The sequence below is a fragment of the Schistocerca serialis genome, chromosome 8, assembly GCF_023864345.2.
Source record: "Schistocerca serialis cubense isolate TAMUIC-IGC-003099 chromosome 8, iqSchSeri2.2, whole genome shotgun sequence".
Taxonomy (NCBI): domain Eukaryota; kingdom Metazoa; phylum Arthropoda; class Insecta; order Orthoptera; family Acrididae; genus Schistocerca; species Schistocerca serialis.
The window spans coordinates 398,412,948-398,438,765 of record NC_064645.1 but is presented as its reverse complement, the minus strand read 5'-3'; the positions used below and the strand labels follow the sequence as shown (position 1 = coordinate 398,438,765).

The 25,818-nt window shown below is 44.3% G+C and overlaps 1 non-coding gene and 1 pseudogene across 1 annotated transcript; both read right to left on the bottom strand.

The window, feature by feature from the left end:
• Positions 1 to 18,225: 18,225 nt before the first annotated feature.
• LOC126416690 (probable cytosolic iron-sulfur protein assembly protein Ciao1) lies at positions 18,226 to 19,211 on the bottom strand (annotated as a pseudogene).
• Positions 19,212 to 19,407: 196 nt separating this feature from the next.
• LOC126417671 (U6 spliceosomal RNA) lies at positions 19,408 to 19,514 on the bottom strand. Its single transcript, XR_007575749.1, has one exon. It is a non-coding gene; the product is annotated as a U6 spliceosomal RNA (small nuclear RNA).
• Between the last annotated feature and the right edge of the window lie 6,304 nt (positions 19,515 to 25,818).

The following is a 25,818-nucleotide window of genomic DNA, read 5'->3' as shown; positions in this document are numbered from 1 at the left end:
ACAGATCCAAACGAAAATTTCTGTTCCGACACTGACAATGTTGAGTGTTTATGGAAAAAGTTCAAGGCAATCGTAAAATGCGTTTTAGACAGGTACGTGCCGAGTAAAACTGTGAGGGACGGGAAAAACCCACCGTGGTACAACAACAAAGTTAGGAAACTACTGCGAAAGCAAAGAGAGCTCCACTCCAAGTTTAAACGCAGCCAAAATCTCTCAGACAAACAGAAGCTAAACGATGTCAAAGTTAGCGTAAGGAGGGCTATGCGTGAAGCGTTCAGTGAATTCGAAAGTAAAATTCTGTGTACCGACTTGACAGAAAATCCTAGGAAGTTCTGGTCTTACGTTAAATCAGTAAGTGGCTCGAAACAGCATATCCAGACACTACGGGATGATGATGGCATTGAAACAGAGGATGACACGCGTAAAGCTGAAATACTAAACACCTTTTTCCAAAGCTGTTTCACAGAGGAAGACCGCACTGCAGTTCCTTCTCTAAATCCTCGCACAAACGAAAAAATGGCTGACATCGAAATAAGTGTCCAAGGAATAGAAAAGCAACTGGAATCACTCAATAGAGGAAAGTCCACTGGACCTAACGGGATACCAATTCGATTCTACACAGAGTACGCGAAAGAACTTGCCCCCCTTCTAACAGCCGTGTACCGCAAGTCTCTAGAGGAACGGAGGGTTCCAAATGATTGGAAAAGAGCACAGATAGTCCCAGTCTTCAAGAAGGGTCGTCGAGCAGATGCGCAAAACTACAGACCTATATCTCTGACGTCGATCTGTTGTTGAATTTTAGAACATGTTTTTTGCTCGAGTATCATGTCGTTTTTGGAAACCCAGAATCTACTATGTAGGAATCAACATGGATTCCGGAAACAGCGATCGTGTGAGACCCAACTCGCTTTATTTGTTCATGAGACCCAGAAAATATTAGATACAGACTCCCAGGTAGATGCTATTTTTCTTGACTTCCGGAAGGCGTTCGATACAGTTCCGCACTGTCGCCTGATAAACAAAGTAAGAGCCTACGGAATATCAGACCAGCTGCGTGGCTGGATTGAAGAGTTTTTAGCAAACAGAACACAGCATGTTGTTATCAATGGAGAGACGTCTACAGACGTTAAAGTAACCTCTGGCGTGCCACAGGGGAGTGTTATGGGACCATTGCTTTTCACAATATATATAAATGACCTAGTAGATAGTGTCGGAAGTTCCATGCGGCTTTTCGCGGATGATGCTGTAGTATACAGAGAAGTTGCAGCATTAGAAAATTGTAGCGAAATGCAGGAAGATCTACAGCGGATAGGCACTTGGTGCAGGGAGTGACAACTGACCCTTAACATAGACAAATGTAATGTATTGCGAATACATAGAAAGAAGGATCCTTTATTGTACAATTATATGATAGCGGAACAAACACTGGTAGCAGTTACTTCTGTAAAATATCTGGGAGTATGCGTGCGGAACGATTTGAAGTGGAATGATCATATAAAATTAATTGTTGGTAAGGCGGGTACCAGGTTGAGATTCATTGGGAGAGTGCTTAGAAAATGTAGTCCATCAACAAAGGAGGTGGCTTACAAAACACTAGTTCGACCTATACTTGAGTATTGCTCATCAGTGTGGGATCCGTACCAGATCGGTCTGACGGAGGAGATAGAGAAGATACAAAGAAGAGCTGCGCGTTTCGTCACAGGGTTATTTGGTAACCGTGATAGCGTTACGGAGATGTTTAATAATCTCAAGTGGCAGACTCTGCAAGAGAGGCGCTCTGCATCGCGGTGTAGCTTACTCGCCAGGTTTCGAGAGGGTGCGTTTCCGGATGAGGTATCAAATATATTGCTTCCCCCTACTTATACCTCCCGAGGAGATCACGAATGTAAAATTAGAGAGATTAGAGCGCGCACGGAGGCTTTCAGACAGTCGTTCTTCCCGCGAACCATACGCGACTGTAACAGGAAAGGGAGGTAATGACAGTGGCACGTAAAGTGCCCTCCGCCACAAACCGTTGGGTGGCTTGCGGAGTATAAATGTAGATGTAGTTGTAGAACATAAAGCAATCGCGTGAATCTGTGTGTGTGTGTGTGTGTGTGTGTGTGTTCCTCTCTTCCTTGCTAGCACTGAAAGTGTTCAAATGTTTGTGAAATCTTATGGGACTTAACAGCAAAGGTGATCAGTTCCTAAGCTTACACACTGCTTAACCTAAATTATCCTAAGGACAAACACACACACACACACACACACACACCCATGCCTGAGGTAGGGCTCGAACGTCAGCCGGGATCAGCCGCACAGTCCATGACTGCAGCGCCTGACACCGCTCGGCTAATCCCGCGCGGCCTTGGTACCACTAAAACTAATTTTTTCTGACATTGACAGTTACATTCTTTTGATGTGTAGCTATTACAAATTCTGTCGATGTATTAGATATGTCAGATGAATAATAAATGAGACAGAATTAGCAAACAGAAATATGCCAAAAGGATTCGACTCATTATCCTCTTCGATCTTCGGTGTCCTTCCGTTACTTCACTTCGTATGATTGACGATGTTTCTTCCTTGTGCAGCATCCACCTGCGTAGCTGAGTGGTAACGTGCTTGCATAGCATGTAGCGATCCTGGGTTCGATTCCCGGCAGGTTTGGAGATTTTCTCCACTTGTGGTCTGAGTGTTGTGTTGTCCTCGTCATTGTTTCACTCTCATCACCGGCATACAAAGTGTGTATGGCTCCTAAATTAATTTACTGTCCAGTGTGGTGTCGACTGAAATTAGACTCACACTTAGTGGCCGTACTTCCCCGGATGAGGCCTCTCGGCCAGCAATACAACACGCTCATTTAATTTCTTTCCTTGTGTAGTAATAAGCTTGTTTCCTCTTATTCTGTTATGTATAGGCTTACTAGAGTGAAAACAATAGCAAAGCGTTCGGCGTGCAGCTTAGTGGTCGTGTTTTCGTTTTCTTATGTGGAGACACTGCTACCGCTTAAACTTCCAGTGATACATACGTGTTACATGTGGTGATTGGTGAAAGGAGAAAATTTTAAAGTGGGGTAAACGAAGTAGGTGAAAGGGAATAAAAACGTCTGGCTGAAAGTAGCCAGACGAAATGGGTTTGGCAGCGGTCATGAATGTTCAACATGAATCAGAGCTCCCCCCAAAAAATGTACGAGGTTGTTAAGAGTTATTTTCTGAGTACTTTGGTATGGGAGGCCGTGGTCCCCGGTGGCTATTTACAGAGTAAATACATTTTGTTTGATTTCATATCTACACTTATCCATGTTTCCCTATTTTATTGAAGATATCTGAGCAACAGTATGCTTGCCCAGTCTGTTGTGTGTCGTTGGTAACTTACAATGCTGGTGCAGGCACAAGTATTTCGCGGCACACTATTCGGCGTAGAGAGACGTCTGTCCCGCTGACACCCACGTCTACGTCTATATGGCTCTGAGCACTATGGGACTTTACGTCGGAGGTCATCACTCCCCTAGAACTTTGAACTACTTAAACCTAACTAACCTAAGGACATCACACACAACCATGCCCGAGGCAGGATTCGAACCTGCGACCGTAGCAGTCGCGCGGTTCCGGACTGAAGCGCCTAGAACCGCTGGGCCACCGCGGCCGGCTACGTCTATATCTACATCCACATCTACACTCGGCAAAACAGCGTGCATTGTGGAAGGTACCCTGAACCACTAACCACTACTAGCCATTTCCTGTCCTGTTCCACTCGCAAAGAGAGCTAGTGAAAAACGACTCTCTACCCTGATAAGCCAGAACACTATGACTATCTACCTAATAGGCGGTATGTTCATCTTTGGCACGGATAACGGTAGGTCACTGGAAGGAGTTGGCACAACATACGCACACACAAGCCACCTAACTCTAGAAAATTTCGGGGAGGGGGAAGATTTCACATTCGATCACGCCCCAGGTGTGTTCGACTGGGTTCAGATCTAGTGAGTTGGGAGGCCAGCACATCAGTTGGTACTTGCCACTGTGTTCCTCAGGTCACTTCATCACACTCCTGGCCTTATGACATCGTGCATTATCTCATTGAAAAATGCTGCTGCCGACGGGAAACACGATCGTCATGAAAGGGTGTACATGGTCTGTAACCAGTATTTGACATTCCGTGGCCATCGTGGTGCCTTGTAAGAGCTCCTCGGCACCCATGGATTCTCACATGAATGTTACCTAGAACATAATAGAGCCGCCACAAGCTCATCTCTGCCCCGCAGTATAGGTGTCACATTGTTCCCCTTGATGACGACGGATTCGCGCACTTCTGCAGTAATGGTGAAGTAGGAATCGTGATTCATCAAACCACGCAACGCTCTGTCACTGCATCAACGTCCAGTGTCGATGGTCAGGTGCCCATTTCAGTCGTATTTGCCGATGTCGTGGTGTTAACATTGGCACATGCATGGGTCGTCGGCTGCAGAGGTCCGTCGTTAGGAGCGTTCGATGCACTGTGTGTTCAGACACAGTTGAACTGTGTCCATAATTAAAGTCTGATGTTAGTTCCGCCACGGTTCGCCCCCTGTCCTGTTTTACCAGTCTACTTAGTCTACGACGTCTGACAGCGGTAATGAGGGGTGGTGGCCCAATCCCACGACGCCTGGACATGGTTTCACCTTGGTTTCGCCACGTGTTGAAGACATCTCCTCGAACACCCGTCAAGACGCGCAGTTTCCGAAATTCACGTGACGAGCCTGCGGGCACCACAATCTACCTTCGGTCAGACTCAGATGAATTGCGCGCCTTCTCCATTCTACACACGAAAAGCTCGCTCACTGATACTACATGCGCCGTACCTGTGTCTCAATAGCACTCATTCCTCTACAGGTGACGCTGGTATCGCCTGGACGGGTTTATATCGATAGTAGATCGACGGTCATAATGTTCTGGCTGATCAGTGTATGTGCCTCTCTATGAGCCCTAATTTATCATGTGTTATCTTTGTAGCCCTTATTCGAAATGTATGTTAGTGGCAGTAGAATCGTTTTGCAGTAAGTTTCAAATGCCGGTTCCCTCCATTTTCTCAGTAGTTTTCTCCCGAAAGATTGTCGCCTTAAATCCAGCGACTCTCATTCTAATTTTCTAAGCATCTCCGTACCACATACGCGTTGTTAGAACCTGCTGGTAATAAACGAAACAGCCGGTCTCCGACTATTCGATGTCCTCCTTTAATCCGACCTGATACGGATCTCTGACACTCGAGCGGTAGTCAAGAATAGGTTATACTAGCGTCGTGTTGCGGTGTCCAGTCCTGATAAACCACACTTTCCCAAAATTCTTCCAATAAACCGAAATCGACCATTTGTCTTCCCTACCACAGTTCTCACGTACCCGTTCCATTTAATATCGTGCTGAAACGTTAAGCCCAAACATTTAAGCTAAGTGGCTATGTCAAGCTGTATCATACTAATGCTGTATCCACACATTACGGGTAATTTTTTTCTGCTCATCCACACCAACTTACATTTTTCTACATTTAGAGCTGCCATTCATCACACTAACTAGGAATTTTGTCTAAGTCATCTTGTATCCACTTACAGTCATTCAAAGGCAACACCTTCCGGTACCACACAGCATTACCAACAAATAACGGCAGTTTTCGGCCCACACTGTTCGCCAGATGATTTATTTACACTATGTGATCAAATGTATCCGGACACCCCTAAAAACATACGTTTCTCATGTCAGTTGCATTGTGCTGCCACCTACTGCCAGATACTCCATAACAGCGACCTCAGTAGTCATTAGACATCGTGAGAGATCAGACTGGGGCGCTCCGCGAAACCCAAGAACTTCGAACGTGGTCATGTGATTGAGTGCCACTTGTGTCATACGTCTGTAAGCGAGATTTACACACTCCTAAACATGCCTAGGTCCACTGTTTCCTATATGATAGTGAAGTGGAAACGTAAAGGAAAACTTACAGCGTACAGCACAAAAGCGTAGAGGCCGGCCTCGTCTGTTGACTGACAGAGACCGCCGACAGTTGAAGAGGGTCGTAATAGGCAGACATCTATACAAACCATCACACAGGAATTATAAACTGCATCAGGATCCACTGCAAGCAGTATGACAGTTAGGCAGGTGGTGTGAAAACATGGATTTCGTGGTCTAGCGACTGCTCATAGCCACACATCACACCGGTAAATGCCAAGCGATTGAATAGTGGAAAAACGTTGTGTGGAGTGACGAATCACGGTACACAGTGTGGCGATCCGATGGCACGGTGTGGTTGTGGCGAATGCCTGCTGAACATAATCTGCCAGCGTGTATAGTGCTAACAGTAAAATTCGGAGGCGGTGGTGTTCCGGCGTGGTCGTGTTTTTCATGTAGGGGGCCTGCACTCCTTGTTGTTTTGCCTTCCACTATGACAGCACAGGCCTACATTGATGTTTTAAGCAATTTCTTGCTTCCCACGGTTTAAGAGCAATTCGCGGATGGCGATTGGATCTTTCAACATGATTGAGAACCTGTTCATAATGCACGGCCTGTGGCGGAATGGTTACACGACAGTAACACCTGTGTAATAGGCTGGCCTACACAGAGACCTGAAATGAATCCTATAGAACACCTTTGGGATGTTTGCAACGCCGACTTCGTGCCAGGCCTCACCGACCGATATCGATACATCTCCTCAGTGCAGCACTCCATGAAGAATGGCTCTGAGCACTATGGGACTTAACTTCTGAGGTCATCAGTCCCCTAGAACTTAGAACTGCTTAAACCTAACTAACCTAAGGACATCACACACATCCATGCCCGAGGCAGGATTCGAACCTGCGACCGTAGCGGTAGCGTGGTTCCAGACTATAGCGCCTAGAACCGCTCGGCCCCTCCGGCCGGCTCCGTGAAGAGTGGGCTGCCATTTCCCAAGAAACCTTCCAGCACCTGAGTAACCGTATGCCTGCGAGAGTGTACGCTGTCATCCAGGCTAAGTGTGGGCCAACAACATACTGAATTACAGCATTACCGACGGAGAGCCCCACGAACTTGCAAGTCATTTTCAGCCAGGTGTCCGAGTACTTTTGATCACACAGTGTATATAAAGAACAACAGCTTCCCTGGAGCACTCCTTACGATACCCCTATTCTGATGAACAATAGTCATCATCGATGCTTTCGAAGACCGTGCTGATTCGTTGACATAAAATCCTCGCTCTCAAGAAAACCTATTATATTCGAAGTGAGAATATGTTCAAGGATTCTGCAGCATGCCGATGTTAGAGATATTGTCCGTAATTTTGCTGGTCCGTTCTTTTACTCTTCTTACGTACAAGAGTCACCTGCGCGTTTTCCATTCTTGTGGGACTTTGTGTTGGGCGACAGATATGCGATAAATGCAGACCAAGTAAAGGACCAGTGCCATAGAGTGCTCTTTGTAAAACCGAATTGGTATTTCATCCGGACATAGCGACTTAATTGTTTTGAAATCTGCCAGTTATTTCTATACGCCTGGTGTGCATATTAGTATGTCGTCCTTAATGGAGTCTGTTCGATGGTAAAACGAATGTATGTTTATATGTTTCTCTTAAGTGAATGGTTTCTTAACCATGATACTTAAAACTTCGGTATTTCTTTTACTATCTTCTACTACCACACCAAACTGGTCAACGAGTGTCTGGATGGAAGCTTAAACTCACTTACGATTTTACATAGGAGCAGAATTTTCTCGAGTTCTTGACCACGTGTATTGTTAAGGTATTACTGTGGTAGTTGTTGTATGCTTGTGGTATATATCTTTTCACTTACGCAATAGTCTCTTCTATCCTTTGCCTGTCGTCGTTTGTGGGATCACTTTTGAACCGAGAATGCAAAAGCCTTTACTTTCTCGCATTTTGAGAATTTTGTTGTTAAGCCGTGTTGGGTCTTTTCGCCCTTAATATTCTTACTGGGCATGTAATTTTACAGACCGTGATTACAATCTTTTTAAACATTCCCCGTAATTCCTCTAATAAGTGATGGCTATTCACTGTCTACGTGAGATGCAAAAACTGCTGATCTGCGCTTTCTAGCAGAAACACTCTCCTAGCTTTCCTGGCTGATTTATTAATGTTCTTTTACATAGTTCCTGTAGTAGCATCACGATCACTCAAACCCCGTCTGTATATTGAAGCTGTTGATAATGTCCGGTGTGCTTGTAGCTACAATGTCCTCTCATATCTTTCTGCCTTTTCCACTATTCATTTACTTTTGCCCCTTTCTATCCTCTTGCGAGTGTTATCAGCCTATCGTAAAGATGTGTTTCATTTCGATTCATAGGTTTTTGTGGTTAATAAATAATGATAGTGACCCCGTTTCTTACTTCTTTTCCAAGCCATGTAACATGGAACAGATAAATTAATGAAGGGGTCGTAGGAAGATGCTCGTATATGTCTCACTATTTGCACATAGAGTGTCGCATCCCAGTGCCTTGCTGAAAAGTTCTTTAAGATTAATTCCCACCAGTTATTTCAATCTGCATACGTGTAAAAGGCAATCTCCTGACAACCCGACGCATCGTAGCCCAGAACAAACCGCTAAGGACAGAAACTTTAAATCTCTAGAGGGTGTCGATTTTATACCGTAGGCGTCGTTTAAAAAGGGATGTTTCAAAAATCTCCCCTAAGGAGGTGAAGTAGAGCATGAAAGATTTTTTTTAAATTTTGGCTATGAAGGCAATTTTGAGGTTAGAGTTATGAAAATTGATATTTGGCTCTTTGACCAGAAATAAAGGAATAGGTGTTTCAGCACCCTTGGAAATTTAACCCCTATGGGGTAAAATAGTGGGTGAAAGTTTTTTCTGAAAATAAATCATCATTAAAGTACTATTAAAGCACATTTAAAACTGTCTAAGAAAATCGGTATTTGGCTTCTTCGTTACAAATAAATAAGTCTATATTTCACTGTTTTCAGAAATTCAACCCCTTTGGGGGTGAAATACAGGATGAAAAATTTTGTGGAGATACTTCGATATGAAGTGTTTTTTAAGCTGAATCTACGAAAATTTGCATTTCTCTTCTTGTTAGAAATGAAAAGTACATTTATTTATATTTCTTTTAACTTCATCCCTTAAGGGGGTGAAATAGAAGATAACAATTTTTAAGAAAATATTTCGTTATATTAAGAAATTTTTAAAGCTAAATCGATGAAAATTCGTATTTCACTAATCGGTTAGATATAAAGTAATATTAGTTAGAGCATGAAACTTTCTACGGAAATATAACCAGAAGTACTCAAAAGGCATGATTCACATAAACCTTGGACCCCTGCTACTTAGAGTCGCTTTTTGGTCAGAAGTACATTCTGCAATGACCATGACCCTATGGCGTTAATTAGCGTGAAAATCTTAGAAAGTATCGCAGTTTGTGAACAACAAATAAATTCGATTAAAGAAAAACAAGAAAAGCCAGGGCAGATCATACAGTCTACGCGAGCAAAGCAGCAATCGCTAGACTAGTGTAAGCATTGAAACGTTCCCTTTGGAAAATTTATAAATGACAGTGCTGGTAAACCTCTTAGGTTATTTGATTTTCAAACAGCCGAGCAAAACTCAACGTACTCAGACAGTTTTCTGTTTACTTATTCTGATCATCACTAAACTGACGCACAATATGGTTTTAGCGCAACACAATCTGACTTCAATAATTCCTGCAAAAGAATCGCCTTGACTAACAATAACCTATACCTTTCATGAATCACTTACCTCACAAAAATCTTCGTTACTCGAACTACTGCAAAACATCGAGCGCCTATACTGCCAGCTAAATAAAAGATTCTAACTACTGATAGGCATAGTCAGCAAATGAGAGATTTTGATAGAGAACAAACAATGTATTTGCCTTAATAGTGTTCAAAAGTCATAATATATATATCAGCTGCAGACATCCAGTCTTACAAAATTCTTTTTTCTGACGGACACACGTCCAGATCGTCCGCTTTCAGCATAACAAGAGCAGAGGTAACTGCAATCTGTCCAGTTGCTAGTTGTGTTTTATTAATATTTATACAAAATTAGGTACTCTTTTCAACATGACAAAGAATAAACATTTCGTATTTTAACACAATAATAGTATTTTTCGTCTGGTGTAATGTTTGGCTTTACAAGATTCTCGCTGGAGTCACATATCTTCTGGGTAGAGGTGCCTGTGTGTACCTCAGACAATGGGGACACTCGCCACTTAATATAAACAGTCAACACTGTGTCGGGCGATTACTTGCGCACTCTTTCCAGGCGAACCAGCGCTCCACCACCCTAACATTTCACTAGAATTTGCTGGAGACGACAGCCTTCTCGTTTACGGTGGAGTACCGTCCACGCCGATACGGCCGCGTCAGACGCTATTGCTTGTGAGCCGTGAGAATCGGCGGGATATTTCGTAGTCTGGTTCAGATGCTTCGAAAATATTCCGAATGGAAGGGGAAGTTGCGAGCATTTCCTTTTATTGTCACAGGCTAACGACGGGATCAGAGCTCCGACTGGCCGCTAGGATATTGATGCGGGCTTCTGTGGCACTCGCCAGAAGTAAGGTCTCCTATTTTTTATAAGTACATAGACCGGTTTACTTCTACAATGATTTACATCAGTTTACAGCTTGAACATTTAGTTATTTTTCCACATAATCACCATTTCTGTCGATGCATTTTTGTAGACGCTGTGGCAGTTTTTGTATGCCCATGTCATACCAGCTCGCCGCCACGCCGTTCAGAAAGTTATGAACCTCTTCTTTCGCCTCGTCGTCCGAGCTGAATCACTTTCCGGTCACATGTTCTTTTAACCTAGGGAACAGGGGCGCCAAGTCAGGACCATAGAGTGGGTGCGTGATTATGTTCTACGGAAACTGTTGCAGGAGAGCAACAGTTTGCCGAGCGATGTGTGGGCGAGCGTTGTCATGGAGAATATGTACGATCTTGCTCAACATTCCTCTTCACCGGTTCTGAATTGCCCGTTTGAGTTCTCTCAGAGTCTCACAGTACAGTACAGTACTACGCGTTAATTGTGGTCCCAGCGAGTCAGCTCCGACGACGAGGTGAAAGAAGAGGTTCCTAACTTTCTGAATAGCATGGCGGCGAGCTGGTATGACACGGGCATACAAAAGCTGCTACAGCGTCTACAAAAATGCTACGACAGAAATGGTGATTGTGTCGAAAAATAGCTAAATGTTCAAGCTGTAAGCTGATGTAAAACATCGCAGAAATAAATAGGTCTATGTACTCATAAAAATTAGAACACCTTCCTTTTGGGATTACCCTCGTACATATACGTCTAGTTATTAGTTAAAAGGTGTAGAAACGCAGTTTGTCTTCTGAGTTGAGCGACCTCGGCCTGCCTCCGTGACGTACGCACCGCGGCCTGTCTCTCTCGGGGCCTCCATCTCAGTGTTCATGACGTCATGTCTCTTTAACTGTGTGCTGTAGAATAATATAATTTTGTAGCGACATCGACCAAAACATGCGTCTACTGTATGCCGAATGTATTGCGGACAGAGTTAGTAGTAAAGAAGTAATTAATTAAATCGTCATAGATAACGGTCAACATTGTTTAGACGCATCTCAGTCTTCTGTGTGTGTCTATAAACACATTTAGCGACATATACCTCGGAAACAGGGTTAGTAGCAACTAAATAACACATTTCAAAGATTTGCATGATGCGGAATTTCATCACGCATTTCAGTGTTTATCACATCATATCTCCTGAACTATGTTTGGTACAACGACATAATTTTTCCAATGCCTTCAGTGGTATATGTGAATACTGCCTGCAAAGTGTATAGCGGATATTGTTAGTGCTAAAGAAGTAATGAATTAAAGCGTCATGCATCATGCATAGCTTAGCTGCATGGACACCAGAAACGTAGTAAGCGACAAACTTTTTTCACTCATTATTTCCTGGGGATCGTCACGAGAAAAATTTCCGTAATGGTCTGAAATCATGTGTTAATTTTATTGCAAGTCTCTTATCGCTATCGTCCTGAGATACAGAATAACTTATGTATAGGTACTCGAGTGTCGTGAGCTACACTGTTTTATCACCCCCACCCTTTTGATAGGTGTGTGGTACTAACCTCACAACGATGATTTTCAGACAGTAAGTGATATGCGTACCAAAAGTGGTTGGATACGGTCCTGTGGCTTAGAAGAAGATGTGGAACATACGTGCATCTAAGCATACATATAAACGTACATCCATTTTAATAATATACATAAATTTGATACTTTTTTAAAACTTAGGAGAAAAGGTTATCATCAGGAGGGCTTATTGATATGCTCCTAGCTGTTATAGTTCCACGTCAGTATCTGACGATGTATATAGAATATGGTTGATTCTACACTAAATTCTTTAATTAACGGCAGTATTTCCCAACAAATGCAGAAATCGGCGATTCTATTCTTTTCAGAATAAGCTGCAGCATTTGACCGGACAAACGCAGTACTGAGAAGACATCGCAAAGTGAGTGAATGTCACACCACTAGACAACTGCGAGCGAAAAAGTTAGTGAAAGAATAGCAGTAGTGCTTCAATATTAACTACCTTAGTTTTCTCTCATTTATTAATTTTGCCAATGTAACTTCCTACTGTACTGTCCAGACATAGACTTTGCAAATTTTTGGAGTAGTTAATAATTTAAAAGGATAATGCCTACTACCCCTTATTTTGATGCCAACTGGTGTTACCTTGTTTTATTGGTTCACGGGCGTCGCGTCGGATAATGTTGATAAAGCTGCACAGTATTTCAACGAGACAGCTGTTCGTCATATTCACATGCTGCAATTTTCTTTCCTTTTTTTGTGGCTGGTTGTGGTTCAACGTCACCGGCTTAAAACAGTCTGTCTTAGTGGCAGAGTAATGTTTTTCTAAAAAAACGGCTCTAAGCACTATGGGATTAATATCGGCGGTCATCAGTCCCCTAGACTTAGAACTACTTAAATCTAACTAACCTAAGGACATCACACACACCCATTCCCGAGGCAGGATTCGAACCTGCGAACGCAGCAGCAGCGCGGTTCCAGACTGAAGCGCCTAGAACCGCTCGTCCACAGCGGCCGGCGATGTTTATCTACCTAATGACATCACCGTACTGCACGTTGAAGATGTGGCGGTGGGAGTTTAAGTCCCATACCACCCCGTGACAGCGGAAATTCAACGTTGCTGACAATATGTGACACAACTGCAGAGATAGTCAGAATGGCCGTCGCACCAAGGACTGCGAGGAATCAGTGGCCGTATTAAAACACACGTTATTCGTGGATTTACCGGGGCTATCATCATCCATGATCCGAATCCGAGTCCTCCAAGGCTGTGAGAGGAAGAGGGTGATGGTGCCAATGTGCTGCAAACAACTGACTGTGTTGTGCGGGGTGTCCTCTTTGTCGTAGAGGCGCCTTGACTTCTCTCGAATGTACGTCTTTGGAGAGACCAAGATGGTCTCCTTCTATAAACAATCCTCTTGAAAGGGGGGGGGGGGGGGGAGGGACATGCAGGCTCCATCGCGACAAACTATTCTGCAAGCGCGGGAGGGTTTACAACCAGGAGGCACTAATCGTGGCCCACATAGAGGTGCTGTAGGTCAATTGAGGGTGGAAAACTGTCCAGTACAGACTGAGCTTGGTCTCTAAGATAACTTCCCTGGTGTTGAAGAGCGGGTACAATGCCTTTATCAACTTCTGCGCCTTTTAGGTGCCGTATTCCGCAAGCCGGTGGAAGAACAATTCTTGACACGTAGATATTTCGTATCTGGGGACCATTGGACCTGTACATTTGCGGCGGAGAATAGGGAGCCGTCTGGTGCAGTGTACCGCCATTGCTTTGGCGTCATTGAGAGCCTCTTGTTTGAACGACACCAGGTGACTGTTGCATCCACCTGTTTCTGGAGCCTAGCAATGAGCTGATCGGTGTTGCGGCCGGTCGTATAGCGGATTATATCTTCATATGTTGTGCCAGGTTGCAGTGAGGGACAACTGTCATATCATTAACATTAATGTTAAAGAGTATGGGTAACAACATAGAGCCTTGAGGGGTACCCATCGGGATGTGGCGCAGGCTTGAGCGTCTTCCTTGGTGAGTAAACAAGAAGGTTCTATCACAGAGGAATCCATCCACGATTTTGAAATAGATGTCCAGGATGGTCGTCTGTGTCAGCATTTTTTACACTAGATCGTCCTGCCAAATCCAGTCATAAGCGTTTCTTGGGTCCAGGAAAGCCGGTTGTGTCGACGTTTTGGAGTTAAAACGCTTGCTGATGTGTTCTGTTATCCGAAAAACCTGTATTTCGGCCAACAAGTGAGAAGCAAAACTGAACTGTTCCGGATACATCGCCCCAGCCGCCGCCAGCGGCTAGAAAATTTGGGAGAGGATCAAAGATTCTATGACATTCACCACGGTATTCAGAAGGCTAATGAGTCTACTGTTGATGGTGACCGTAGGATCCTCTGAGGACTTGGGGATGGCAATAGTTTTCGCCTACTTTCACTTTGTGTGCGCGGGAGGACAAGGGGGTGGCAGTGAGGTGGAAGACCGTTTGTGAGACAGGAGTTCAGAACGACGGTGAATACGACCACTAGTTTGCACGAGAGCCAACGAAGGTATCCGTTTAAGATGCTGTTCAAACCAGGAGCCACGCTTCCGCTGGAGGATACTCTGGGCTTCTGTCAGGGACATAATGTGAGCTGCGGTAAGCAGTGGTCATTGTCTGAAAGTGCTAACGGCCGTCAGAGTATTGTGTTCATTCTAGAGTTCATCAGGATTATCGTACTGGACGAGCAGTCGTTTCTGGTCCTCAAATGCGTGGGCCATAGTTTCCACCATATGGAGGACATCATAAGCAATCTACCTAGCAGATAGGATGATTGGTCGTCACTGCAGATCAACAGCCCTTTCTGACTTACATTGTAGTAGAAAGGCAGACATATTATTCTCCCATTGCTCCATTTTCCAATCAATGAGACGGTGACAGAATTCACGTAAGAGCCGCCTCACGCGATGCTTATCCTGAGGGTCACAAAACTGCTTACACTGCCTGCAGGAGGGGTTCTTCTAGGTTTTCAGTTCGTGCAATAAGGTAGGGAAGGCATCCAGTGGGGTTGAAGCCCTGGATTTCGTGGTTAGATAATCAACTGGACTAAGCAGATTGGTATGCTTTGTCAGGTCGACGTTTTGTTCGTGGTGTTGTTGAAGACCCTGTAGAATTTGTCCCAATCGATGATAGTCAATGTAAAAGACCATCTAAAAACAGAGCTACAAAAGTAAGATGCAGGACCATGGGTGATGGTCAGATGTCTGTTCGTGGAGTGTTTCCAACAAAAACTGCATCTAGTATTCTTGAAAATGGCCAAATTCAGAATGTCCAGCAGGCAGTTGGAGTGGATTGCTATATGTGTGGGGGTGTGGGGGCTATAGACCGCCACTGACAGAGAATCCCCAAGGTCAAGGAGGAATCTGCTCTTTGGAACTGCGATGCAAGAATGTCAATCCGGATGCTTGGCACAGAGGTCTGCCCCAATGATGAGTCTATCAAACAACGTCAAAGTGCAAAGGCCAGTTTCAAGAATTGTTAGGCAACGGTTCGTGCAGCTACGTCTCGATCACTGACTGAAGAGATGGGGACGTTTGCAAGACAACAACCATCTGCACGAATAGTACGACGACGTTTGCAGCAGCATGGACTATCACCTCGGAGACCATGGCTCGGTTACACTTGTCGCTGCATCACAGACATGAGCGCCCGCGATGGTGTACTCAACGACGAACCTGAGTGCACGAATGGCAAAACGTAATTTTTTCGGACGAATCCAGGTTCTGTTTAGAGCATCATGATGGTCGCAACCGTGTTTGCCGACATCGCGGTGAACGCACATTGGACGCGTGTGTACGCCATCCCCATGCTGGCGTATCACCCGGCGTGATGGTATGCGGTGCCATTGGTTACACGTCTCGGTCACCTCTTGTTCGCATAGACGGCACTTTGAACAGTGGACGTTACATTTCAGATGTGTGACGACCCGTGGCTCTACCCTTCATTCTATCCCTCCGAAGCCCTACATTTCAGCAGGATAATGTACGACAGCATGTTGCAGGTCCTGTAGGAGCCTTTATGGATACAAAAAATGTTCGACTGCTGCCCCGGTCATCACATTCTCCAGATCTCTCAGCAATTGAAAACGTCTGGTCAATGTTGGCCGAGCAACTGGCTCGTCACAATACGCCAGTCACTACTCTTGATGAACTGTAGTATCGTGTTGAATCTGCATGGGCAGCTGCACCTGTACACGCCTTCCAAGCTCTGTTTGACTCAATTCCCAGGCGTATCAAGGTCGTTATTACGGCCAAAGGTGGTTGTTCCGGGTACTGATTTCTCAGGATCCATGCACCCAAATTTCGTGAAAATGTAATCACGTGTCAGTTCTAGTATAACATATTTGTTCAATGAATACCCGTTTATCATCAGCATTTCTTCTTGGTGTAGCAATTTTAATGTCCAGTATTGTATAAATAACGGCCTGATTAATACAGACAGGGTATTCCAACTCAGCAAGACAAGTGAACCAGCACTGCCGGCACTAAGTCATTGTCGGCCGCTCACCAACGAATCCGAGTCAATATAGACGTGAGATCGGACCCCTTCTCACAGAGGTCTTAGCTGTACTATTTCCACCTATCTGCTCTTTCTTGTGAACAGTGGACTTCCTAATGCGTTTTTAATGCTACCCACCTTGCCATTAATTTCACAGGTTTGATGTATTACTTTAGTACTGACCTTATTAACATAGTGTGCTGACAATAAGCTGTGAACATGTTTTGATTTCTCTTCACTCTTCTACATCTATATTCTACAGTACATTTATACTCCGCAAGCCACCGAACGGTGTGTAGCGGAGGGCACTTTACGTGCCACTGTCATTACCTCCCGTTCCTGTTCTAGTCACGTATGGTTCGCGGGAAGAACGACTGCCGGAAAGCCTCCATGCGCGCTCGAAACTCTCTAATTTTACATTCCTGATCTCCTCGGGAGGTATAAGTAGGGGGAAGCAATATATTCGAAGCCTCATCGAGAGACGCACCCTCTCGAAACCTGGACAGCATGCTACACCGCGATGCAGAGCGCCGCTATAGCAGAGTCTACCACTTGAGTTTGCTAAACATCTCCGTAACACTATCACGCTTACGAAATAACCCTGTGACGAAACGTGCCGCTCTTCTTTTGATCTTCTCTATCTACTCTGTCAACCCGACCTGGTACGGATCCCACACTGATGAGCAATACTCAATTACAGGTCTAGCTTATCAATCTCAACGTCACAGCTGCCTCTCTGGTGCCTTTACCTTTCCTACAACCAAACTCAAACCTCACATGTGTTTCCATTCCACGGTTTGCTAAACGGCAGTTGCACATCACATTTCGGAATTACTCTCTGTGGCAGGTGTAGGTGAGCCGCCTTGTTTAGCGATCGCCGCCGGCCCGACCTCGGGGCAGGGCGGCGAGTATTGCCTTTGTGACCGGGGCGTAGGCTGGGAAGCGCAGGTGGCAGATAGGGAGGCAACCCGCGCAGCACAGCGGGGACGCCAGACCAGCTAATGACGGATTACGCACGGGGCTTATCTGCGGCTGTGGCCGTGGCTGGCGGCCAAGATAGTCTTGTGTGCCGGGCCGGGCCGGCGCCGCCAGCTGATTGATTGCTGGCCGCCGCGCTGAGACTGCTGACCGAGCCGCGTCCACACGCCGCCACCGATACCGTGGCGAGCAGCGCGCCACAACGTCGCCGACGAGCGTGACCTCCCGGTCTGTGTGTCACAGCTGTCAGCACGTCCTCAGGTCAAACGTTTCAAGTAAACACCATTTAACGTTGGAAACGTTCACGTTTTTGTGAAAAATGGTCGAAGCAAAAATTTCATTGAGGACAAACGTGGGGTGGACGTTAATAAAATCTACGATAATGATCGAAGCAGACGAAATGAATTAAAATTTGGGCGGCAGCCGGGACTCGAACCCGGGTCTGCTGGCGCGTTTTTTTATACTCTAAACAAAAAGCAACATCTTTTTATATAACCATAAAAAAGGAAACAGAGGCAACATGTGTACTAGCAGTTACTGTCTTCACAGATATGATGACACTTATGCATGTGCTTCAAACTGTTTTATCTGTCTGTCACTGTGCATTAGCAGCAACGGGATGTCTAGGTCAAGAGTTACCAGAACTGTTCATCTGTTTAATAATCACTGCTGTTTCAAATTTTTATTTCTCCATCATCACTTGCAGATGCTAATAAACCAGAAAACGTAGGATTCCATGAAACACTGTTGACATCTTGTGAGTGGGTTCTATAGCATGTGTGCAATAAAGAGAAGGTCGGAGCATTTCTATCAGAACCAGGAGATTCTTTAAAAATTCTGATATTTTCGTCACCACATGCTGTTACAATGAAGTCTGTCGTCCCACACCATTCAATATGATAAATTGTACGATAACTTGACAATGTGCACACGCATTTCCACACAGCATCCGTTCCTGGTGTCACAATTCCTTCAGAATTACCTGGGAGGTATTCATTCCAAATTTTTACCGTTAGATCAGCACTACATGCTGCAAGTCGTGAGCCGGTCTGATTAAAAGCCAAACCCCAAACAGTTGACTCATGAGAACTAAAAGTAGCTGCACAAATCCAATCATTGTCATCGGGGCCTTCCCTAAAAATGTTCACAGTGTTATCGTAACTGGCGGAAGCCAATATACTAAGATGTGGATGCCACAACACTTTCTTAACATCTTGCGTATGTGCATTCAAGACAGCTGCACATTCATACTCATCATCATCTGCAACTTCCACACCCAAGCGCTTTTATCTCTGCTGCATGTTGCAAGTAGCTGTCCCGATTTTGACGAGGAAACACTTTTTACTTCGTTTTCATGACCTTCTAACGTTGCATTACATTCAAACTCTCCTGATTTTTTATCCCAAATAGCCACAGTAGAGTCGAAACTTGCTGACGCTAGGTAGTTTCCGCAAGGAGACCGTGCTACTTGACGGATAGTCCTTTGATGACCGTCAGTTAAAATTACTTTGGTAACCCATTTTTCGCCTCCTCTACCCGAGGTTAGAATTGTTTTATCTTCTCCACAACTTGCCAGAAATGATCCTTGGGGATGCTAGCTAACAATCCATACCCGTCCATGATGACGAAGTAAAGTTTGCACAGATCCCATCCGTACCATTGTGTCTTTATTTTCTACGTTTTTTTCACTCTCCACGTACGTAACACTCGTCATACAATGTCACACCACAAACTCCTCGTGCTAACGCATGTAAACAAAACCTACTATTTGTTTCAAAAATGAAGCAATGAATGTATTTGAACTCGCGACGTTTTGTCTACAGTGCACACACTTACCGTTGCACTGCCAGCTGAACAAAGGTGTGGAACGCTTCACGATTTTGCGTGTCATCCTCGCGCAGCGGCCATGCTAATGTTTTCTGCATCGTTCCAATTTTAGTATATGTACCGCCGAAGCGAGTACGGCGCGTTAGACAGAAATGTTAACCATTACACCACAGTAGGACATTATTGCAAGAACTAACTAAGCTGAGTACCCTGCCCAGCATAAACTTCATTTTTCTCTTACGTATTGTCACTACTGCAAGGGCTCTCCGATATTGGCAAGCACCGCAGCATTGGACGTAATGGGACGTCCTTGTACCATTTGGTGATCTAATACACCTTATAATTAAATGTTTCACTGAGTCATTTAAGTCCCTTTTTATTATCTACAACAAACTGCAGGGACGGCGTTCTTGCTGGAAATGCAGGAGAAAAGGTCCTATGAACATATGTCCGGAAATGACTCGTTGCCATGGTAGATGGTGCTGCCGAATGAAATTTCCTCTGGCCGTGTTCAGAGTGCTCCTCGTGTGTTGCAGGTTGTGAGTTGAAGCAGCGTACTGTAAGCAGCACAATGGTTCGGCATTCACGTCGAGAACAAGCCGAGATGGTGTTTGTGTACTGCGAAGCTGATAAAAGCGGTCAAGAGGCAGTACGACTATACCAAAACAAGTACCGTCACAGACACCAATCAAATCACGAAACATTTCAAGCCCCTTTTTTGGGCGTTTGTGTGATCATCGACCCTTTCGCACAGGCGAATATGCGGGGAGGCGGCAGACTGTGCGTACAGCACGTTTAGAGGATTGGCTCTGCAGGATATTTAGACGAACCCTAGTACAAGTTCCAGGCAAGTGGCCGGCAGACGTCACTACCTCTATCACCTGCAACGAATGCAAGGATTATTAGCTGTGGGTATCTCTCCACAGGAAGGTTGTTGTCGATGGTTTTTGCGCCTGACTATCACAATTATTAGATTACCGTCATCAGTGCTCTTTACTGACGAAGCAACCCTTACCAGAACTAACATTTACAGTCTGTGTAATTTTCATCTGTGGGCTACAATCTTTGGGCAATGGTCGAGGCGTCTCATCAGCATTGGTCCAGCATCAGCGATTCTTGGTGGCCACATACTTGAACCGGTTATTATTCGAGAACGTCTCGACGGAAGAACGCACCTGCACTTCCTGTGGAATACCCTGCCTGCACTGCTTGACAACGTGCCTTTGGCAGTACGACAGGCTATGTGGTTTATATATGACGGAGCACTACCTCACTTCCTCATTACAATTCATCGACACCACAATAACATCATCCCCGGACGTTGAATACAACGCAGAAAAACGGTGTGTATGCTGAAACAGTTCCTAATATGCGGACTCTTCAACAGTGTACTCACGACTCCTGTAACTATTCAGGAAGAGGCCGGAACGAGCGAAAGAGTGAGGAAACCCATAATGTGACTTGTGAACGCATGCATTGCTTCCCATGGAGGCCACTTTGAACGTCTGTCGTAACGGGGATACGATGAAGCTCTGTACTGTGTTCTGGGACAATTTGATGTCGTTGCACGCACGCCATCCATTTCTGGACACATTTTTCCAAGGACCTTCTTTCCTCATTTCCAGTTAGAAATCCGTCCCTGCAGTTTGTCAGTTATATTAATGTTCAGCCTGTAAACACTTTAATACAAAAAAAGGATTAACCTAATTTAATGGAAATCATCAGATTTTATGTATAACTTATGTACAAACAAACAAATGATTACAATTTCATAGTAAATTGGGTGATTTATTCTAGAGTAAGACCTTCAAAAGTGGAGCAAATCAATAACGCGTTGGTTCACCTCTATTCCTATGCAAGCAGTTACTTGGGTTGGCATTGATTGATAGACTTGTTGGATGCCCTACTGAAGACATCGTGCCACATTTTGTCCAATTGGCGGTTGAGATCGTAAAAATCCGGAGCTGGTTGGACGGTCCCGCCCATAGTGTTGCAAATATTCTCAGTTCAGGAGAGATCCTTTGTAATTGCTGTCCAAGATGGTGTTTTCCAAGTACGAAGACAAGCAGTAGAAACTCTCGCCGTGAGCGGACGGCCATTATCTTGCTTAAATGTAAGCAAAGGGTGGCTTTCCATAAAGGCCACAAAATGGAAGTTACAATATCGTCGTCGTGCACTGTACTGGAAAGTAGAGCGAATAACAATTAAAGAGGTCCCAATGTGAGATGAAGTGGCGCCCCAAACAATCAATCCTGACTGTCGGGTCATATGGTGGGTGAGAACCAGGTCGGTATCCCACTGCTGTCCACAGCATCTCCTGGTTATTGGGACCCATAATCTGACTGAATAGAGTACAATTGTCTTCGGTGATGAGTCCGACTACGTACCGATCCCTGATTACCAAAGAAGAAGTGTAGTCTATGATCGAGAGGACATTACCGCTCCATTTTTTGGTAAGGCGGTTCAATGGAGATTCAATGTCGGCAGACCACGGACGGAGCGTACAGCCAGCCACTTTCGCAGTAGCCGTGCTGTTTCTCCTTGAGAACCTACCTGAAGCAAATACAGGAGCATCCGGTTCTTAACTTAGTATTCACCACATGTTGCGTGACCACATGCCTTTACTCTTCGTCCTGAGTACAGGCCTTGGGACCATCTGATTCGGCAATTCTGCTTGAGTTTATATGCCAGATTGTGCAAAGGACAGGAAAAGACCCATAATTTCTTGACATTGCTCTGTTTACAGACGAGACAGAATTTAGTTAGAAGGGATTCGGCAGTCGTTATAACTCATATGTACAACCTGATGAAAACACGCGTACATTAATTTATATATGACCATGAGAGGTAATTAGCAGTGAACATGTAGACCAGTACCCTGAGCGACTACTTGCTGCCAATTGCACCAGTTTTGATGTTAAGTTTGCCGCTGTTGTGATTTCTGCTACTACTCATTACTTTCGTCTTTCTTCATGCTACTTCCAGTCCGCATTCTCTACTTATTAATTTTTTTCATTTCGTGCAGCAGACTCTGCAATTCCTTTTTACTGCCTTAAGCAAGATCAAATGAATGTAACTTGTAGTAGTTGTGCAAAGAAGAGCTGGTTTTCAAAGGATAGATTTGCATGGAGAGCTGTTTTAAATCAGTCTCAAAACTGAAGATCACAACAATAACAGTAAGTTAAAATGTTTGTCTTTAAGCTGTGTAGGCTACTGACTGCGCCAAATGTATGAGCTGTATCATTTATTTGTACAGAATGTTGGTAAACTAATTTTTTCTTTTTTAAAAAATCAAGAAGATTGTGAAATATCCAGCATATGAACAGTAAATGGCTTTTTCAGTGCTGCTGATCATAGTTCCACTTGAATACTTAGGTGGTTACTACAAAATGAACAAAAATTGTTCTGAAATGTCAATGATGCAAAGGTATACAATATTGTTAGTAGTGGACCAAAGCCAATTGTGGTGCAATTTGTTACTGTGCGTTGCTTACATCAGGGGCAGGTATGCGCTCAGGGGCTATTGTTCCCAGTAAAAGTATCATTCCATTTGATTAACAGGTCCTTAACCTGTGGTTCCCCACCGCCTCACACTCCCCTCCCACCTCAGGAAATCACCAACCCACCCGCTCCTCCTCGCTGCTACAGGATCACTATCACGTCTGAGTTATTGGAGTAGCCCCTCTCACTCTTCTCAATTTGATTGACTACTTAATTAAATTGATCAATTAATTAATCTCTCCCCTCTGGTAAACAATCCTCAACTCCCACCCTCCTCCCAGAAATTAACAGGAAAAAGACTCAGTTGATTGGTCATTTGGAGGGAATTCGATTGCAGTTTATGGAGTACTGTTCAAACAATTTAGACAATGTATAGCATATTGTTTAGTATGTATGTATAGCATATTAGTTTAGCAGTCTATCAAATGCAAGCATGAGACGGCGGCATCCCTTTCTACATGACACCTGAGAAATACCTTCCGAAATATGTGTTCACTTAGGCACCGTTGCTTGCGCCATACATCTCTACCTGTGAATACTGATGTAACAGGTCGCACTAAAGATATCTGTTCCAATGCTTCCCACAATAGCACAGACTGCATTGTTCCTAGCGATCCTAACAGGACATGCGAGCTGCATCTAGATGTGCACACACTTACCTCCCAAGCATGGCTGACACATCGCTTCGAAATGTTCTCAATGTTATACTGACATCACATGGCTATGTAAATAACAGCGGAGTCCCCCTCTTCATGCACTATAGAAATCTGATGCAATGCTTCCCAGAATAATACAGGGTGCATTCTCCCTAGCGTACCTAACGAGACAGCCCCTCCATTACTTATCAGTCCCATCTCAGAATTCGGAAAGTGTCACAGAAATTTTTAACAATATCTTGTGTAGGAGTTTTCGTGATGTCCCAGCTTGTCTACATGGAAATTCCTGTCCTAACAGGACCTGCTTACGAAAATAGATTCGAATAACACCAAATGCATTCTTCCTGATGATCCAAATGTGGCACCCCCAGTCCATCATGTGTTAAGTCATGCATTCAATGGATATCTCTGAAATGCAAACATTCTCCCCGCTATATAGAGGCTACTGCAAGCCGACACAAAGGATGTCTTGTGAATAAATGGAACATTTTGATTAGCTCTTACTGAATTTACCCGCCAAATTACTGATGCTGCCAATGTGGAAGCACTGTCTGCCTTTTTATTTCTGCACACGAGACTTTTAGTGGTAAAACTATTTTGTACAGATCGCCATATTGCACTGACGGATAACCCTGAAAAGTGGCCTACAGATCGTCAAATACATCCCACATAATTACTGTGTTGCAGTGCAGTGTAGACGGAGGAAATTGCTGGCGTAAATGTGGCCCATGACTGCAGCCACAGAACTGCATGTCAGTCAGAGAGACCCCTTACCCATGGAGGATCTGAGTAGTAGGAGTTTGAGTGCTGTCACTAATCCCACCTCAAACACTCGTCATATTGAATCATCTCAAATTTCCACAGAGTATACATGCAACACACGCGGTCCTGAGTGCAAACTGGCAATTATTTCACTATTTACCTGTCCAGGGGGAGCCACAAGCCAAATCATCATAATTTGAAGGCTTTCTCGGTCTCTCTGAACTGGCGTACAAAGAATGGCATGCTTGCTTGCTGCTACACTTTCTACAGCCATCTCCAGACTCACAAGAATATTGGAAACCAGACACATATTTATCAGTGTAACTACAATTAAATATTAGGATTGCTGCCATGGACTGACAAGGAGCAACATACGGAATATGTCTCCTCTTTACGACCATGTTTCTGGTACGAATCTCAGTATCTACACTGCTCATAATTTTTCATGTAATTTTTTTTTCATTCCCCTTACAGCTATCGATGTGCTGAATCTATAAATCCCTCACGCAGTAGCGACCACCAGACACTTGTACATATATTATGAAGATGTTGTGTAAAGGCTAGGTCGGTTCCCCTCCGCACAAAGGCGTCACCGCTTCTGGCCCCGACCTATTTGCTTGCTTTCTACACACACCTCCACACTCTGGGATTACAACAACATATGTATTTTTACATGGTTTGCCGGAATATTATACCATTTACGCGAAACTTCTCTATATCAAGCACATAGCAGTATCCTACCGATCGCACGCAGAACATAATTCTGAAGATATGGACTGGAAATTATTTCTCTGCAAACCTGAAGCTTTAACTAAACGGAGTAGCTGTATGCCATTGAGTAATTAGAAACTTACGCTGCCTTCTAAGGCCTTTACATGAAAACTCAAAAAAAAAAGTAACAGCGGAAACCGTTATTTCCACTCGCGAATAGCGATGTTGGTGATATAACAGATTCCATACCATCCTTATAATTTACAGAGTCAAGTAAGATGTATCTCATGTCTTGAGAACCAACAAACGTGTCTTCCATCTGTCTTTTCTCCTGCTAGATGCACTCAACACCCACTACAATCAATGTTCTCTCAACCAAATAAAGATGGGAAATGTGAAGAAGCAGTCAACTAGACAATTTATATGGGAGGGAATAATGGTACAGTGCAAACACATGTCAATATAGAATGTTCTCAGATTTCCACACGATCACGAAAGCTGTCCAACATATACTAAGTAATAGTTCGCTATTCAGCCGTCTAGAGGACGACATTGTCAAGTCAGCTACATTCCTGCATTCCAACAAGCCTTTCCATTCAGACGACTCTTGCCGTTAATGGAAAATGAGAATCATTCAAGCCAAAGGCCACCACCGGCGAGCCGCGCACTCATAAACAGAATCGTCCTAGGAAATCGGTCACATATATGATTGCTATACTTACAATTAAATGTTACGATTGTGGTCTCAGTTGGATGACATTCGACAATGAGCCAAGGATAGGAAATTAACCCTGCTGATAGCTGTGGCTC